Raw genomic sequence first — 19,128 nt, forward strand, 5'->3', positions numbered from 1 at the left:
GAGAGAGAGATGGTGGTTTTATGGCATGTAACTTAGAAGGAGGAAGACTTTGCATAGAATGGTTTGAGTTGGAAGGGTCCCTCAAAGGTCAGCTTGCACAAACCCCTGTAGTACGCAGGGACATCTCTCAAGTAGATCAGGTTGCTTAAAGCCCCATCAAGTTTGACCCTGAATGTCTCCAGGGATGGGGCCTTGACCATGTCTCTGAGCAACCTGTTCCAGTATTTTACATGACACAAGAGTACTTTGTTAGGCAAACCATAAGAGGCTTTCATGATTCCCCAGAGGGTATGAAAAACCCATTTCTTCTGCAGTTACAAGTAATCTGGACAGAGGAGAAGAAAATATAACAGAGGAAATGCTCCTGTACCTCACAGCACTGGGATAAACTCCCAAAGAAAGCTTTTCCTTCTCTGTACCATATAATTCCTTCTCAACTGTATGCAGACTCATCATAACATTTGACTGACATCTCCAGGCATGCTTGCAATATTTACCTATTTTCACAGAAAATGACCAAGGAAAAGCTCCACAGCATGAAAATCCTCGGGCTGAAGTCCAGCTTAGGATCATTTAACTTGGCAGTAATCCGATTTTATTGAATGTCATCACCTATCTTCTTTATGCAACAGGGCACAAAGTAATAATGTTTGGAATTCAAATTTGGGGTTAAGAGGGGAAGACGAATGGCAGTGCACAGGACTGATGCCTCTGGTGTTGAATAACAGTGTGAGCAACACCACGTGGGCTCCTGGGGAGAAGATCACCAGTGGCTGTTTCAGGAAGGAAAGTGAAAAAACCCCAAGCCACCCAAATTACCTTCCCTTCATCAAGAGAAAAAAAAAACCTATGGTTTGATGTCTGCCTGACAGATAGCTTCAAAGAAATGGGACCATTGACAGAGTGAAGCTTGAAACTAGATCTGAAGTAAGGAAAAGAGTCTGTCATGAGAAGAGTAGCAGTGAGGCGGAGTTCAGTCTCCTCTCCTTAGTATCAGGTGATAGGATGAGAGGAAATGGCCTGACGTTGTGCCAGGGGAGGTTTAGACTGAGTGGTTGGACTAGAAAAAAATCTTTGTTGAAAGATTATTCAGATATTGGAACAGGTTGCCCAGGGAGGTTGTGGAGTTGCCATTCCTGGAGGTGTTCAGGAAAGGTGTGGACATGCCACTTCAGGACATGGTTTAACGGCCGTGGTGGTGGTGTTGGGTTGATGGTTGGACTCAGTGGTCTTAGAGGTCTTTTCTAACCAAAACAATTATATGATTCTATTAAAAAAAAAAACCCAAACACAAAAAAATAGGGGAAAAGTTGTGGTGTGCACAGAATGGGGAACTGAAGCAATTCCTGCATGTTTCAGAAGACAGGGAGTGAGGAGTGTCATACCTTAGCCTGGTCTTGACTTAGCAAGAAGAATGAAAATGCAGCTTGCCTTGGGAGCAGGAATTGTCTTGAGAAACTGAGAAGCACCTGAGATACCACTCCCAGTGCCAGCTGCAGTTTGCCAAACTCCTATGAGAGAAGAGGCAAAAATTCTTTTGGAATTGACATAGTAGACAAAAAAAAAAATCCATGTTTGGCCCTCAGCTCTGATATAAGCTCCTGATCACAACTCTATGACCCTATTTTGGAGGACTTCTGTTCCTCCATGTTGCTTTGGACTTGTCCACTCAGGTACAACTTCTGATTCTCTTTGGTTTAGTTTTTTTGAGAAGAAGTGAGGAACTTAATTTTTAGCAAGTTGCTAACTCTCCTGTGAAGCACATGCTCCAGGAGGTCACTCACCATCTCACACAGATGCAGATGCACACACACATATCTGTCTGTGGTTGTATCTGACTACGGACCAACACACTTACATTTGTGTGTCCTTGTCTCCAGGGTAACTGTAGGCATCTCCATCTGAGGTGGTGTCGAAGCTGCTGTTATCATAACCAGAGAAGAAGGACACTGTGCAGTTGTCAAACATAGGTTCCTGGAGGCATCTCAGGTACGACAGATGTCATCATGGCAAATTGAGATGTCTTCTTGACAAGCAAAGATGTCTTCATGGTAAGAAGCTTGTTCTCAGAGAGAAGCTGTGAAGCTGGAATACAGAGTATTAATAGTTGTTGTATGACAGGTGCCTTGGAAAGGACAACAGGGAGAGGAGAATCTCCCCACTGGGGCTAAAAGACACTCATAGATACCTCTGGAACTTTGATATCACATCTTGCTTACATTGACCTTCATACAGAGCTCAGCAGTTTGTATTGAGAGGGAAGAGGGAGTGATGCCGGAAAAAACAACACCCCAAACCACAACACAAAAGCCCTTTAGGAGGGACAGACAAGCAGCTAGATACATTTTCCACTGCTGGAAATAGGCACTGGTGGAAACCTGTTGCTCTGCATGTCTCCAGCTAAACACATTAGAGTAAATTCTTCCACTTGGAAGGGGTCTACAAAAATCATCCAGTCCAACTACCTGACCACTTCAGGGTTGGCCAAAAATTAAAGCCTGTCAATTAAGGGCATTATCCAAATGCCTCTTACACAGTGACAAGCTTGTGGCATCAACCACCTCTCCAGTAAGCCCATTCCTGCAATGACCACCTTGTGCCCAGCCTAAATCTCTTCTGGTGCAGCTTTGAACTATTCCCACATGGTCTCTCACTGGATCCCAGGAAAAACACTTGGCACCTCCCTCTACTTCCCCTCCTTGCAGAGATAAAGGCTCCTTTTTTTTGTTTTTTTTCTTTCAAGCCTAGAGTGAGTGGAGAATATTATCATTCCTGCCTCAAAGACTTTTCTGTTTATCCTCCCCACAAACTCCTGTGAGATCTGTGGGTGGAAAGGACCAGTAGACTTCTAAAACAGATCTGGAGTAGATTGCTTCCTTTTGCTTGAAAATGGACCTGTGTTATTTCCTTCCGGACAGAGCAGGGGAACTCCCTGGGGGGGTCTGATCCTCTGGATTTTGTGGGAATTTCCCAAGATGATCCTTTGGGTCTTGATGTTTGGTGCAGCATGTCCCTCCAATCTAAATATCTTCAATGCTTCCTACCTGGGTGCACACTCTCCTCTAAATATCAACTCTGCGTCTCTTGCCATAGACTTTGCCATCTTCCCTTCCCTCTTGGACAAGAATTTGCCCTGAAACAGTTTGAGAGTTACCAGGGCAACCTTCAAAGGTCCAGCAGCCTGTATCATTGTTTGGGGCTGCAGCCACCCAGAGGAATTCACTATTTGTTTTAGAAATAAAAGCTGCAACTTCCACACATTCTTCTTCCATTTCACTCTCCATTACCTGCATTGCCCTGTCATAACAAAGCTCACTGAATTATTAGAAATGAGGAGAACCATTCAAAGCTGGGGCTGGGGAAGGGGCTGGGGGAGAGCTTGTTGTATGTGATTTTGCTTTGTTGTTTGCTTCACTCCATGAAGCATCTTCTGGTAGCACAGTGGGTTTAGCACATGATTAGGGCTTGGTAGTGCTGCAAGGGGACAGTGAGGGTTGCTGAACATTGTAGTGAGCCGGGGGCTGGGATGAGAAGGTTAATGGTTGGGTTTAGCCAGGTAGCCCTGGGCAAGTCCTGTCTGTTTCTCTCTCTAGTCCTCTCCTAGATTGCAAGTAATTCTATCCACATCCTTCTGTCTTCATTTGTGATTATTTAGACATGGGGGAAAAATACAGAGTGAAGAGGGGGGTCAAATGTTTCTGTACCATCAAAAAACTCATAGTCTCTCCCCTGCTTCAATGTCAGCTATGGGCTTGGTAGTCCTATTTTGTCTTGTGAGCTGTTTCACTAATGTCAGGTGCAAACTGTGGGTTGATGAGAAAGGAATCACCACATGTGGATTCCTTCCTCCTGCAAAATTCCTCTCTGCAATATCACCATAGCAGATCTGGTGTAAATCCTGTGTCATTCCAGCACCTCCAATCCTTACATTGCCATTTACTTGGAGTAGACTAAGGGGAGAAATATGTTTCATTGAGGGAAATCTGTCAGTGAGAATCCATGCTGGGCCAACTGAGTTACTGCAGCCAGGTGAGGTGAACCCCAGTCCTATGTCTCAGTTCTAACACTGATTGTGGTTTAACTTTCAGATCTGTTTTTCCATTCCAGTGCCTCAGTTTCCCCAATGCAAGCTGTAAATTGCATCCTGCTTCTCAACAAGAATAACAAGTCAGCAGTGGACTGCGTCTGTGAAAGGTTTATGAGGTCTACAGAGAGTGCATGCAGTGGATAAAATAAATGTTAGATAAAATAAATGTTATTATTTCCAAGAACCAAAGCTTTTAGCAGATAAACTCATTTGTTCTTCTTCTGGTTTAATGGTGAAGTTTAACAAAATATTTTATATGGAGCTCTCCCTTATTTAACAACAAACTGGAAGCTAATTTGAAACACTGCCTCCCTTTTATTTCCCTACTCCCATGTTTTAGTGAAGATTAATTTAAGGGACATTCATCCAGTTAGTGGAAATGCGTCATCCTCATCAGCAGTAATGGGAATTGCAGAAGGACCTTGGTTGCACAAAGAGCTCCCTTAAACCCCTGCAGCCTAAAAATGGTGGGGTACAAATCATGGCACATTTCAGTTTTGTTTGGCATGGTTAAGGGACAACAGTTAAACTGCATCAGTCAGGCATGCTGGCTCGTTTCTTGGCACAGATCTTGACAGTAGTTGGTGGACTCCTGGCTCGGGCAATGTCTTCCTGAGGCAGGAGAGGAAATTAAATCAGTCTTAGATCATCGCCAAAAGATTGATAAGAGTGAATGGAGATATGTCCTGCATTTCCCATCTGGAGAAGGGCAGAGGAGACGGGGAAATTGCTGCTGGCATCACAACATATGGACAAAATACTTAACTCTGTGTCAGAAGGGAGAGCTGAAGCTCTTGTGCTGCAAAAGAATTCACCATAATATATAACCAGAAATTTACTGAGTTTAGCTTGCTTAAGACAACAGAGAAAATAGGGATTGACTGTACCTTGCTGCTGGTGCAGTCAGGAGTTCTGCTGCTGAAACCACACCCTTTGTGACTTGTAAAGTCCTTAAAGGACTACTTGTGCCAAGACACCAGAGGGATCATCACTCAGAGAAGTGGCAGAAGCCCTGTCCCTGGAAATGTTCAAGATCAGGTTGTCCGGGGCTCTGAGCAACCTAATGATCTTGGAGGTCTTTTCCAGCCTTCATGACTCCATGATCTAGAATGAAAGTGTCCCTACTCACTATAGGAACATTCAACTAAATTACCTTTAAAGGTTTCTTCCCATCCAAAACATGATTCTATGATTACAAGTCCAGGCAGGTATGTGGTGGGGAAAAGGTGAAATGAGGTGAGGATGTTGACTTGCTGGAACGAGTCCAGAGAAGGTCAACGAAGTTGGTGAGGGGCTTGGAACACAAGCCCTATGAGGAAAGACTGAGGGAGATGGGGCTGCTTAGCTTGGAGAAGAGGAGACTCAGGGGTGACCTTATTGCTCTCTACAACTACCTGAAGGGGGGCTGTAGACAGGCAGAGGTTGGTCTCTTCTCCCAGGCAGCCAGCACCAGAACAAGAGGACACAGTCTCAGGCTGCACCAGGGGAGGTTCAGGCTGGAGGTCAGGAGGAAGTTTTACACAGAGAGAGTGATTGCCCACTGGAATGGGCTGCCCGGGGAGGTGGTGGAGTCGCCATCACTGGGGGTGTTCAGCAGGAGACTTGACAGGGTGCTTGGTTGCATGGTTTAGTTGATTAGGTGGTGTTGGATGATAGGTTGGACATGATGATCTTGAAGGTCTCTTCTAACCTGGTTTATTCTATTCTATAACAGGGGAAATATCAGCCCCCACCATTTCTGCAGGTGCCTACATCAGGAATACCTCCAGCACAACAATTTTGTGTCACATTTGGCAAAACAAAAGACATCTTAGAGCATTCCAAGCAGCTAGGAGAGAAAATACCTTGAAGATGGAAGACCTTGTCTTTGTCTCTTCTCTGCATGATGGCAGAACACCCAGCAAAGGGATGACATGAGTGCACCTGGGGGAGGGTCCATGGTACCTTCCCATGCTGCAGGAGGGTACCAGTGATCTGCATTGGGTCTGATACAGCATTTAGATCTAGAATCAGAATCATTTAAGTTGGAAAAGACCTTTAACATCATCAGGTCCAACTGTCAACCCATCACTAGCATGACCACTAAACCATGTCTGGAAGTGCCATGTCTACACAGTTTTTGCACACTTCCAAGGATGATGACTCCACCGCCTCCCTGGGCAGCCTGTTCCAATGCCTGGCTGCTCCTGCAGGAAAGAAATTTTTCCTAATATCCAACCTAAACCTCCCCTGGAGCAACTCGAGGCCATTTTCTCTTGTCCGATCACTCGTTACTTGATAGAAAAGACATGCACCCATCGCACTACAACCTCCTTTCAGGTAGTTGTAAGGAGCAATAAGGTCTCTCCTCAGCTTCCTCTTCTTCAGACTAAGGAGTCCCAGTTTCTTCACCCACTCCTCATATGACATGCTCTCCAGACCCCTCACTAGCTTCCTTGCCCTTCTTGAAGGACTGGTTAGGCAGGAGTTATTAACCCAGGTCACTCCAAATGTGGATTCACTGTTGACTTAGCTTAAGCCATTTCCAAATCTACTGCCCAGACACTGGGAAATTGTTGCCAGGAGACCTTGTGCAAACACTTCAAGCACTTGAGATCAAGCCAGCCTGGGGGGAGTTTGCCTATAACTTCATACCAGTACAAAAATATTCTGCTTTCAGGCTGGGACACTGGCAATGAAATGGGACTTGGTCTAAGAAAGCTGAATGGATTAAAAGCTGTCTTTTACTAGATGCTGTGCAAACAAGCCTGGGAGAACATCCCTGCCCCAGGACAAGATAAAGCCACATTTTCTTGGCTGGGTTAAGGAAGCTAATTAGGTACCTGGGGAGCTGGCATTTTGTGATTGTTCCCAGGCACCTCACAGGAGAACTAACAACACTCACAGCTCTTTGCCTTGGTATTTTATACCAGACACAGCCCTGCTTCCTGCAGCAGATATCTCAGCTTTCTGTGACCTACAAGAGGAGAGATTCAGTTCACAGATGCTGGTTGTGGTGTTTGGGGAGTTGTTTTGTCCTAAAAATGTCTGTTTTGCCTCTGAGAGGAGCCTAAAGGAGGGAACTCTACCACTGCACCCCTATTCTGCACTGTGCACACATCTACTTACCTGCTACTCTGCATGGGGGATGTTATGCAGATATCCTAAGGGAGGAGAGCAAAAAGCCAGGGTAGAGAGAAAAAGAAGAAAAATAACAACTAAGGCAAAGAGGGCCCAGTAATCTGTGGCATGAGTGTTGTGAGGAGCAGCTGAAGGAACTGGGGTTGTTCATCCTGGAGGAAGGGAGGCCAAGGGGAGACCTTGTTGCTCTCTACAACTACCGGAAAGGAGGTTGTAGTGAGATGAGAGTTGGTCTCTTCTTCATACTAACAAGTGATAGGATGAGAGGAAACAGCCTCAGCTTGCATCTGGGGAGGTTTAGGTTGGACATTTGAAGAAACACTCTCCTTGAAAGGGTTCTCAAACACTGGAAAAGGTTGCTCAGGAAGGTGGCTGAATCTCCATCCCTAGAGGCGTTTAAAAGACACAGAGATATGGTGCAGAGGGGCATGGTTTAGCACCAGACTTGGTAGAGTTAGATAATGGTTGGACTGATCTTAAAGGTCTTTTTCAATCAAAACAGTACTATGATTCTATGATTCTGTGTGGATGGTCTTATCTTTCTGGAAGTTCTTGCAGCAGAGTCCATGAGGATTACAGCATGGATCTAGCAACCTGGAAGGATGCACACATCCATGAACCCTCATTTGCCCTTTGTTGAAATGCCACCACTTCTGAGGTATGAATGAAGGGTGGAGTGTGATTCAAGTTACCATTTTTTGGGCATTCACCTACAGATGTCACTTAGTAACCCAAGGAACAGCAACCATGGCGGATAATCTTGGGCATCACAACTAGATATCCTGTGCACCTGGAGGTGAAAGAAGTGGGTGCTTTGTTGGTGTTTCTGCATTTGGGAGAGATATTTATACAAAGCAATCAGTGCAATGGTGCATGCACACAGAAGGGCAGAAGATCTGAAGATGCTGCAGAGACACACAGACGAGTTTGTAGCATTCAGCTCTGTGCTAAGTGCAAGTCAGGGAACAGCAAAGTAGAGCTATTCTTCACAAGTCAGTTAAAATGAGTCAACCGAGGAGGCAGCTTGGATCTCTCCTTCCAGAGAAAGGGGTACACATCATGAAAAAGAGTTGCTGGTTGGAAAGTTGAGTGTTCAGAAGAACGTTCCATCTGAGGTCTATATTTCACACTGTTGAGGTTAACAATAAAAGGAAATTCCGGGAAGAACAGGAGGCTGGGCTGGACCTGCTCCAGCATGCTCTGCACTAGCTCTGTAACGAACATGGTGGGAATGCCCTCGTTGTGAGGAGAGCTTTGCTGAAATTTCTGGGACCAAAGGAAGTTGTCATTATGTCACTGTATCCTGTGTGTGCTATGGGCCACTTAGGAGAACATCTGCAAAAGATGCGAAAGGACACACGAGACTTTGACCCCTCTTTCACTGGCTGAACATGATTGATTCTCCTGCTAACAAATGACAAAGCCACTTGAGAACACCTGCAGTTCCTTCTCAATGTGCTTGCAAACAGCCAGAGCTAAACCACCACCAACAGTGACCATGTTGGAGAGTATGGCTCTGACGACTGAGTTTATGAGTTTGGGAATTTAGGCAGCAAGGCAGAAAGAGTGGAGGCTTTCTGTGGTTTCTATGGACCTTCTCTGTATTTTGAACTACAACTCAGACTTGGTAAGAGCAGGGTGAAGTAGGGATCTATACTGCTATTTCTTATTCTTGATCAAAAGGAAAGCATAGTCTGGGTCAACACCCAACTAGAAAGTGTTCTGCATCCCACTGCAAAGTTCTTATATGTCCTAGTTCAAGAGCGGCTGGCCACCTTTGGGTGAGTCTCTTCATTCAGGTTCTCTTCAGTCAGTGGAGATGGAGAGACTTGCTTGTCTATGTCTCACATCACCAATCTCAGAAGTCTACATTGCCCTTGGAGGGGATGAACCCAGGGAGTTCAGCATGGATGTTAATTTTTTTCTGAGGTTAGTGTTAGATGAGGCAGTTACCCTCTCATGCCCCAGAAGGTAGTGACATGCTAACTTTCTTAGTATTTGGAGATATTTGGGATCTTAAGTCAACAAAGAAAATGGAAGTCTTTTCTGTTTCTCTATTTCTGAGTCCTTGAACCACAGACTCCAGCATTGCCATGACCATGGTGTATTAGTCACGGAGAGGTTTTCCTCTCCAGTGAGCTCGGATTTTGATATTAGACATTCATTTGTCCTTGAATGAGGAAGATTCTCTGTGGATCTCACTATGCAGTACTTGCACATCTTCCTAGCATGGTCAAAAGTGGGGTTTGCTGTCCCTTGCAAGCCAGTCAAAGGCAGAAAGAGGAGCTTTCACTGAAAAAAATGTATTTTATGATGTTGCTTGCTTGGTTTTTTTAGTCAAGAAAAAATTAAGACAAGAGGAAATGGCCTCAGGTTTCATCAGGGGAGGTTTAGGTTGGATATTAGGAAAAACTTTCCTGAAAGAGTGGTCAGGCATTGGAACAGGCTGCCCAGGGAGATGGTGGAGTCACCATCCCTGGAGGTGATCAAAAAATGTGGGGACATGGTGCTTTGGCACATGGATTAGTGGGCATGCTGGCTTTGGATTTACAACTGCATCCAATGACCTTTAGGGTCTTTTTGAGCCTTAATCACAGTATCACAGTATAACTAAGGTTGGAAGAGACCTCGAGGATCTATGATTCTATGAGTAGGGAAGGAGAGGTGTAGGAGGTGGTGAGGAGCTCTCTGTTTCCTTGAGGTCACTCTTGGCAGGAGACAGAAGCACAAGCCAGCATGCATTCAGGGACAAATGAAGCTCTTCCTGCCTTAATTCTTTGGCTGCTGTCATCTCTTATTTACTAGCCAACAGCAGAGCTCCTGGCACACCACATATTCCACCCCACCTACCCGTGCTTAAGAGCAGCTCTCCCTATATTTAGCATTCACTATTTTCCATTGTGTTGCTGCAAACACACGTCCTGCTGGGCTCTCCATGGGTGTGCTGAGGTGGGGCTCAGTGATTTCAGATGGATTTCAGATGGATGCACCCTATTTTTAGCTATCAGATGGCATGGGGATGCATTGGCTCATCATAATTCTTTCCATGCGACAGATCTGGACATGGTTTATAGCTCTCCGTGATGCAAAATCCCACACGCTTTTCCTGACTGGTGCCAGGTAGATGGAGGAGGGGAGAGGGCCAGGAGGTTCCACATAAACATAAGGAAAAAAAAGCATCCCTTTGAGGATGGCAGAGCACTGCAACATGCTGCCCAGAGAGATTGTGGAGTCTTCATCTCTGGAGGCAATCAAACTCACCTGGACATGTTCCCATGCTATTTACTCTAGATGATCCTTCTCTAGCAGGGGGGTGGATTAGATGATCATCAGAGGTCCCTTTCAACCCTTATCATTCTGTGATCCTGTGATTTTGTGACAGGGAGCTGTGTCTTCAGGTAGACTGAGTGGGGTAAGGTGAGATTTCTCCACCAGAAAGAGTCAGCCTGGGCAGAGCTCAAGGGACTATCTTGATGCTTGTGTCTTACGCTGCTAAGTGCATTCATGTGGAATATAGGAAGGCCTCTTGTGGGAATATTCATTCATGGGCACCAGAAAGATGTAGGCTGAACATCAAGACTGAGGCCGTCCTACCACTGTGGGCTTTCTGGCCTCTTTTGCTGGGCTGTGTCACAAATAGATGAGATGGCATATGAGTCAGATCCAATCTGATTGGACTGATGTAGTTCCTGGGAAAACTATCCCATGGTCGTTATTCACAAGCTGCAGTGGATTAATTAAATGTTCAAAGCTGGTGAACAAAGAACAGGAACGCATGGCTGATTTTCCCAGTAGAGACATGATGCTGGTAGGCCCGGCTTCTTCTGGTCTTGTTCTGCTCAGACTTTTAAGGGGTGATCTGACAAAGGGCGGGGGGAAGGGGAGGAGTGAAACCAGTAGAGATTTTTGCTCATCTCAAAACCCTGCAGAAGGAGTTTCTAGCCTGCAGGAAGTGAGCAGAAAAAGGGACAGTCTGTGTTTGACGTTAAAAAGCTGAAAAGGTTGCACGTGGGAAAAAGCAACCTCGCCATGCGTGGGCCCCAAATGAACCATTCCCAGGGCGACAACTTTGTATCTCTGTGAGAGAAATGTCATCACTGCACTCAGACAGACTCAAAAAGATCAAATAGAAGCTTAGAGTTTTTAAGAAAAGAAGAATGCTTCAAAAAGACTTCCTATGGCATTGAGTAAAGCCCTGGGGCATTGACCTTCCGCATGGTGTACACAATGCTGATTCCCTCACCTCAACAGGATACAATAGGACTGGAAAAGGTAAAAGCACCAGGAACAATTATGGACCCTGAATGACTTCTGTGTAAGCACTACCTAGGGAGTAGACTGGGACTCCATTGTCTGCAGAAGAGAAAGCTGCAGCAGGAGAACAACTACTGGGTCACAACATCCAGAGTGATACAGTGGTGAGTGGAAGGAGGCAGAACCATTTGCTCGTTCCTGTAACTCTGGCAGCTGAGCAACTCCGGATGCTCTTGAGATCAGAAAAATTAATCAGGCTGAGAAAGGGTTAGAAAAAATCATGGAGGACAGGTCTATCAGTAATTGATAAACATGATGCTGTGGATAGACATCACAGAATCATGGGATGGTTTGGGATGGAGGGGTTGTTGAATATTATCTGTTTCCAGCCTCCTTGCCATGGGTAGAGATACCTTTCACTCAACCAGGTTGCTCAAAACTCCACCCAACCTGGCCTTGAACATCTCCAGAAAGGGGGGACATCTACAACTTCTCTGGACAATCTCCACACGCTGAAGCACCTGAGTAGGACATCTATTGCTGCAATTCTCATACTCCTTCCAAGGAATATTCCTCCTTGCCTCTTTATCTGCCTTTACTTATTTTGGGGACATGGTGGTGGCTCAGACCAGTCTCTGCTCTGACCCACCATTATGCCTTGAGGAATGTGACTAGCTGGAATCTGACAGTGAAAGGAAGCAGTCTAGCATCATGTCAAAAGAAGAGCCAGAGGAGCCCCATCCAAGGGTAATTTCAAAGCAAAAGCAGACAAAAACAACAACAAAAAAGTAAAAAAAAAACAGAAAGGATTGAGCCTTCAGGGATGTAGGGAGAAGATTTGAAAAGGACTTTCCAGTGGGGATCAAAAGGAGTCAGTGTTATCAAGGGAGATGGCAGGAGATGTCAGAGTTCCCTTGAGAGTTGTGTTTCCTTCAAAAAACCCAAACAAACAAACAGAAGACCACAAAACTTTTAGTTTGTTTTATTTTTTTTCTTGGAAGCAGACTAGGGAAGGGGATAAAAAGACTCTCAGTTCTGCCAGCACAATCCCTTCTCTGCTGGAGGGGGCAGGAGGCTTAATGCAGCTCTGCATCCCTCCCTTTCAGTTCAGCCCCCAGACACAAAGGCAGAAAAATGCTAGGAATTTCCCAGTGCCCTCCCCAAACCCTCTCCCATCTCACTTTCCCCCCTCCACCACATCCTCCGGCTGGGAAGAAGGAATACTAATAAGAAAATAGGGATTTTAATAGGTCCCTTGCCCAGTTACTTTGAATGTTGAAAGGGATGGACGTGACCAACCATAAGGAATGAGGCTTCTTCCAGTCCTCACGATTCTTGGGTTTGCTGCTTTGTTTTGTTTTCCCCAATTTCTCCCCCCTCCTCCCCTTGCTACTGAAAAAAATCCTCCTGGCCCCTCGCTTGTGTTTCTTTCCTTTGGAGTCAGGCTGCAGCTCTAATCTGCTGCTGGGTGATTAGCATGTGAAGGGAGCAGGGGAAAAACAAAATCTTTATTGGGCATTTGTGGAGCAGGAGCAGCTGTCTGGATGGATGCTGGCTCCTGTGTTATCCTCCCCACCACCACTGATCCCTTTCATAGTGAATGCTTCCCTGTAAGAACAGGCAACACACCAAAGAAGGGCAGAAAATGGGATGGGGAGGAAAATCGGAGCAGGTGGATTTGTTTTCCTGGATTAAAAAAGAAACCCATGCAACAAAATCATGTCTTTCTGGGATTTTTTTTTTGCCATTGAACTTGGAGAGCATAGTGGGGGACAGGGACTTCTGCACTGTTCTGAGGGGATGACAGCAGGAATGAAAGGATAATTTGTAGTGCCGACCTCAATAGGAGCTGGAGGCACAACACAGAGCCCTTTGATGAGGCTGGAGATGGAGGAGGTGGATTCAGATAGAGGCTGGGAGGGAAGAAAAGGCAAATGCCATGTGTTGGGTAGTGGTCCCCATGGTGGGAGACCATCATTTACAAGCCATCACTGTCCCTTGCAAGGGAAATCTTGCCCAGTGGAAGGTGAAGGGCTGGTAAGTAGGTGGCATCTTTTGTGTTCACCCAAGTCCTTCGATGAAAGGCAAGCATCTGCAGAGCCTGGGGTGAGGAGCAGACTCCTTATTCTGTAGGCAGCTTGGTGCTGTCAGATGATCTTCCTGCAGTAATTACAGCTGGAGGTTGGACAGTGACTCTGAAGGGACGTGCTACTGGAATGGAAAACACTATCCATTTGTTATTTGTTGTGAGGCTGTGATGGGAACACACCGGGGGTGGGTATTCCCTGCAAGCACCAGAGCTGCCTGTGCTCAGCCCCTCCTCCCCTCACTCCAGGTGTTTCCTTCTTCTGAGCTCGATAATGAAATCCATGGGTCTGAGCCAGTTTATATTTAGTTTCCATCGCTGATGGCAGGGTTCTGCTGGTACCTAACAGCCAGCATCAAAATATCACTGCTGGGTGCCCAGACCTGAAGGTTTAAAGCTAACTATGTGGTGGGAGGAGGTGGGGTAAAGAGGGATAGGGACAGTGGCAGGATGGGGTTCATCATACAACTCATCACACTGTTAACCACTACTTTGGATTAGCCCTGCACAAAGCTATGAGATGCAGATCAGTTTTGTTTTGGGAACTGTCTCTGGTTATGAAAACTAATCTCATATAATGTCTGGTATTCCTGACCTGTCTCTGCTCCCTTTGTGAAGAAGCTTTCAGCTAGTTCAGGTAATCCCCCATCTTCCATGCTACTTGTTCTTCAAGATGATCTTTACTTTAGACTGCCATCCATGCCACCTACAGGAGAATTATAGAGTCATAGAATGCCTCGGGCTGGAAGGGACCCATGAAGGTCATCTTGTCCAACTCCCCTGCAGTGAGCAGGGACATCTCCAACTTGATCAGGTTGTTCAGGGCCCCATCAAGTTTGACCTTGTATGTCTCCAGGGGTGGGGCCTCTACCACTTCTTTGGGCAACCTGTTCCAGTATTTCACTGCCCTGACTGTGAAGAAAGTCCTCCTAAGGTCCAACCTAAATTTACCCTGCTCTAGTTTAAAATCATTGCCCCAGTAGATGGGAACAGATTTATTGGGCCATCTGAGTTGTCTCTGTTAAGGTATCTGATCCATCTGTAGGCTATCTACATATTCCAGAGATGCCTTCCAGCAGACCAGGTTGCTCAGACGTGCATCCAACTTGGCCTTGAATGCTTGCAGAGAAAAATAAAATAAAATAAAATAAAATAAAATAAAATAAAATAAAATAAAATAAAATAAAATAAAATAAAATAAAATGGACTTTCTAGAGGTGTCAATCAGGTAATGAAATACAGTGAGATGATTTTCACACTGAAAATGAGCACTGGAGACAGTGTGTCACACTGGACGGATTCTCATTCCAGGAGAGAGTCATGGATGGTCCAGAAGGATCTTGAACATCTCCAGAGTGAGGTTCTGACACCTCCTGTTCCTGAATGTTTGTTACTTCTTTGGCTTAGTGGCTGTGCCCTGCCTCTTCCTGCAGATTATTGTGTTTGCTGTCTAATTCACCCACACCATGCACCTGACCTTGTCCATGATCCTGGAAACTCTCAGCAACAAGCCAGTGCAGAGCTCCAGTGTGGATGTAGTTGGAGGCATCCAGCAATCAAGATTCTTTCATGCTTTCTGAAGAGCTGCTTGCCACTCACTGTCCTCTCAGCTCTTGCTGCAGCATCATTCTGTTGTGGCTGGACTAGCACTGGGACAAGAAGGGAAATAGATAGTGAGCAGAGGGAAGGAAAGAGAAGGTGGGCAAAAGTCAGCCCTGAGCCAGTTGGAAGTATACAGAATCACAGAACCATTCTGATCAGAAAAGACCTTTAAGATCATTGAGACCAACCCTTAACTCAGCCCTGTGAAGTCCACCACTAAACCACAGCACTGAGCACCACATCTACATGATACTGCAGAAACTCTTCTGTTCTGATCAAACTGCTGAAAAAGCCTTTTGTCCTCTTTGAAAAGTTTTGATGAGGCTTTTTCTGGGGAGGTCAACAGGGTTGAAAGTCACAGAATCTGGGGGAGAATACATAGGAAAAAGTATTCCCCCTGCATCACTAGGCAACATGAGCCTGCGCTGAGCAATGTATGAAGTCTGTCACATCTCACAAACGCTTAACACTTGCCTGCTCTGTGGTAGAGTTTGAGCAGCTGAATCTCCATCACTTGTGAAAAACAATTAACTCATCTACTGTTTTGCCAAGATTTAGGGCAACTAGACTGAATGGTCTCTCAAAAACTGTTTCTAGGGCATGTTTTGATTCCACCCACACAGGAAGCACTTGATCTACCAGCATCCTGTAGGAGATCTTGAGCTCACCAGCCAGGCTGGACAGAGAGGAAACCTCTGAGAGCTAGATCCTTGCATCTGCTCTTAAATCATCTGCTTGTGGTTGAGTATTGTACTGTCAGTTAGGACTGTCAATATAATCCCAAATTAGAAACATTGTTGAAATTAATGGACATCAGGCAAGGAACTCTTGATATTCCCAGAATATTTGTGTCACCGAAAGTCATCTTGAACAAAGGAAATTAATCACAGCAAATAAGATTATTTTCCAGATCCTTCCCTGGGAGGGAAGCTAAAGCCTCACCGTTACAGTGTCTTCTGTCACAGTGCATCCTAAAAGAAAGGCCTGTTGGCTCAGGAATTCTGATGCTACTAGTTAGGCCAGGAGTATAAAGCTCATTCCACATGTGTCTGATGAGTGTTGGTGTGATGCTTCTGTGTCACTGTCTGCAGAAAGAAAATTCCTGCCTTGTGGGCCAAGATACTCTGTACTGCCACCTGTATCTAGGCACCCATACTCTTGCACTGGACACTTATTTTAAAGGTTGTGGTCCTCCACCTGAGCACCTAAGTGACATCATGTGGCCTTCATAGCCAAACAAAACATCTGTGGTATCAAATTTTGAATACTGAACTGTTTGTAAGCAAAAACACTACCCTTAAACTTTCGAAGCCAACAAAGCTCATCCAAGAGAACTGAGGAACTACAAAGTGGAGAGTTTGGGTGGTAAATCCCCTAGTCCTTCCCAGGAGGAACTGCCCAGTTTAGACTCAAATTGTGCAGTGTGACTGCTGGAAACACCAGGCTCACTGGAGAAACCTGTCGGAGGGTTCTTCTTACAAAAGTCTTGTTGCATATAGAGCAGTCCACTAACAAAATTATATAGCCTGGTGAACCTGAAGCAGTGGGCATGTTCATGCAGAATTCTGGTAGAGCACAGGAAGAGAGATAACCTGTCTTCTGTGTTGTTGCAGCTCAGAAGGTGACTGTATCCTGGGCTGCATCAAAGGAAGTGTGACCAGCAGGGCGAGGGAGGTGATTCTCTCCCTCTCCTCTGCTCTCATGAGATGCCTGGGGTACTGTGTCCAGTTCTATTACCTCCAGCACAAGAAGGACATCAAACTGCTGGAACTGGTCCAGAGAAAGGCCATGAAGATGATTACAGGGCTGGAGCACCTCCACTGTGGACACAGGCTGCAAGAGTTAGGGCTGTTCAGCCTGGAGAAAAGAAAGCTCTGGGGAGACCTTATAGTGTCTTTCCAGTACCTGAATGGGGCCTACAAGAAAGCTGGGAAGGGACTTTTTACAAGGGCTTGTTGTGACAGGATGAAAGGCAATGGCTTTAAGCTTGAGGAAGCTAGATTCATAAAATTAGGATATTAGGAAGAAATTCTTTACAGTGAGGGTGGTGAGACACTGGAAAAAGTTATCCAGGAAGGTTGTGGATGTCCTCTCTCTGGAGGTGTTCAAGGCCAGGTTGGACAAGGCCTTGAGCAATCTGGTCTAGTGAAAGGTGTCCTTGCCTGTGGTGGGGAGTCAGGAACTAGGTGATCTTTAATGTCCCTTCCAATGCAAACTCCATGATTCTATGATTCTGAGTTCCAGCATGTTTGAATGGTCACGAGTTCTCAGAACCTTTGATTTTTCTCTTCAACCACACCTACCAGTTCCTGTGTCAACATCTGCCCTGCAGCCTGGAATGTCAATGAAGTGCTTTGTTTGTCTTCAAAGGCCGAGCTTTCTGTGGGCCAGAGACCATCACACAATACCAGTCGAGATATATTTTTGGCAAGAGCAGTGACGTTTGAAGGAACATCCTTCTTGATGATTTCTATAGATATTTCCATTAAAAATAAACTTTTGTTTAGTCAGGGTTTTCATTATACACTCACATCCTTTCGAAAGCTTAAGAACATAATGAAATGCATTGTTAGATGAAACCTTTGTTTTAGTGGAAATTAGCGGGTACAAGTGACTTGAAACAAGCTTCAAACTGAGGCAGTCAGCAGAGTTTTCTTCCTGGATAAATTTAAAACATGCTCTTCCTAGTCTAAGAGTATGTGAAAAGAAAAAGAGTATGTTGGTCACTGAGGCTGTGTCTATGATTTCATAGACTGCTATTTATGAAATTAATAAAAACTTGGTTCGTGAGGAAGAAATAATTTATATACACTCCCATGTGTCCAGGAAGGTTAACAGCATCCTAGGTTCTATCAGAATTACTGTGGCCAGCAGGACTAGGGAAGTAATTGTCTCCCTGTATTTGGCTCTGCTGAGGTCACACCTCACATTCCATGTTTAATTTTGGGCTCCTCGCTCCAGGAAGGACTTTGAGGTGGTGGAACATGTCCAAAGAGGAGCAAGGAAGCTGGTGAAGAGTTTAGACAGCAAGTCTTCTGAGCAGTGCCTGAGGGAACTAGGATTGTTTAATCTGGAGAAAAGGGGGCTGAAGGGAGACCTTCTTGCTGTCTACAACTACCTGGAAGGAGCTTAGAGCCAGATGGGGGTCTGGTCTCTTCTCCCAAGTAACAAGTGATAAGACAAGAGGAAACAACCTCAATTTGCAACAGATTTGGTTTATGTTGGATGCTAGGAAAAATTTATTCCCCAAAAGGGCTGTCAAGACCTGGGACATGCTGCCCAGCGAAGTGGTGGAGGTGTTAAAAGCCATGTAGAAGTGACTTCTGATAAAGGATATGGGTTAGTAGTGACCCAGCAGTGTTGGGTTAATAGCTGATCATGATGATCTTTCAGGTTTTTTCCAACTAAAAAGATTCCATGATTCTGCACCCCCTCTTTGCAAGGGGGTGTGCTTGAGAAACTCAGAGGCAAAATACAAAACCAGAATGAACTTAATACAGTTGATTTGGCTGAAAAGTGACCTGAGGAGAGGAGTAAGCACCATATTGAAACATTTTCTACACATAAAGTGTTTAGAATGGTTCAACATTCTTCATAAATGGAAGAAAACATCCAAGAGCAACCACAAAGAGCAACTCATGATGCCAGAGAGCAGAGTGCTTTCTGCATGGGTTCCCATTTTCTCATGTTGGTCACACAACCAAGGAGGACCACAAAAAGGTGACGGGTGGATGTAGGCCGCCATGCCTCTGTGGGAAGATATATGTAAACTTCTGGGTGAGTGTCACATAAATGGCATGAGAATTAAAAATAATGTTATCAACTGTGCTCCAGACATGGTCATGCATTTAAAACATCTCATGGTAAGGGTCTTGCAAGGGATAGCTGTGGTTTAACATGGAGCCAAGAAGATAAATTGGGCTCTCCTTTTGTGGGATGTCATTGAGGACCATGTCCACCCTGGCCTTGCCTTGTCTGT

Source organism: Melanerpes formicivorus, unplaced genomic scaffold, assembly GCF_026170545.1.
Source record: "Melanerpes formicivorus ecotype bairdi unplaced genomic scaffold, bMelFor1.0.p_v2 SCAF_3, whole genome shotgun sequence".
Taxonomy (NCBI): Eukaryota; Metazoa; Chordata; class Aves; order Piciformes; family Picidae; genus Melanerpes; species Melanerpes formicivorus.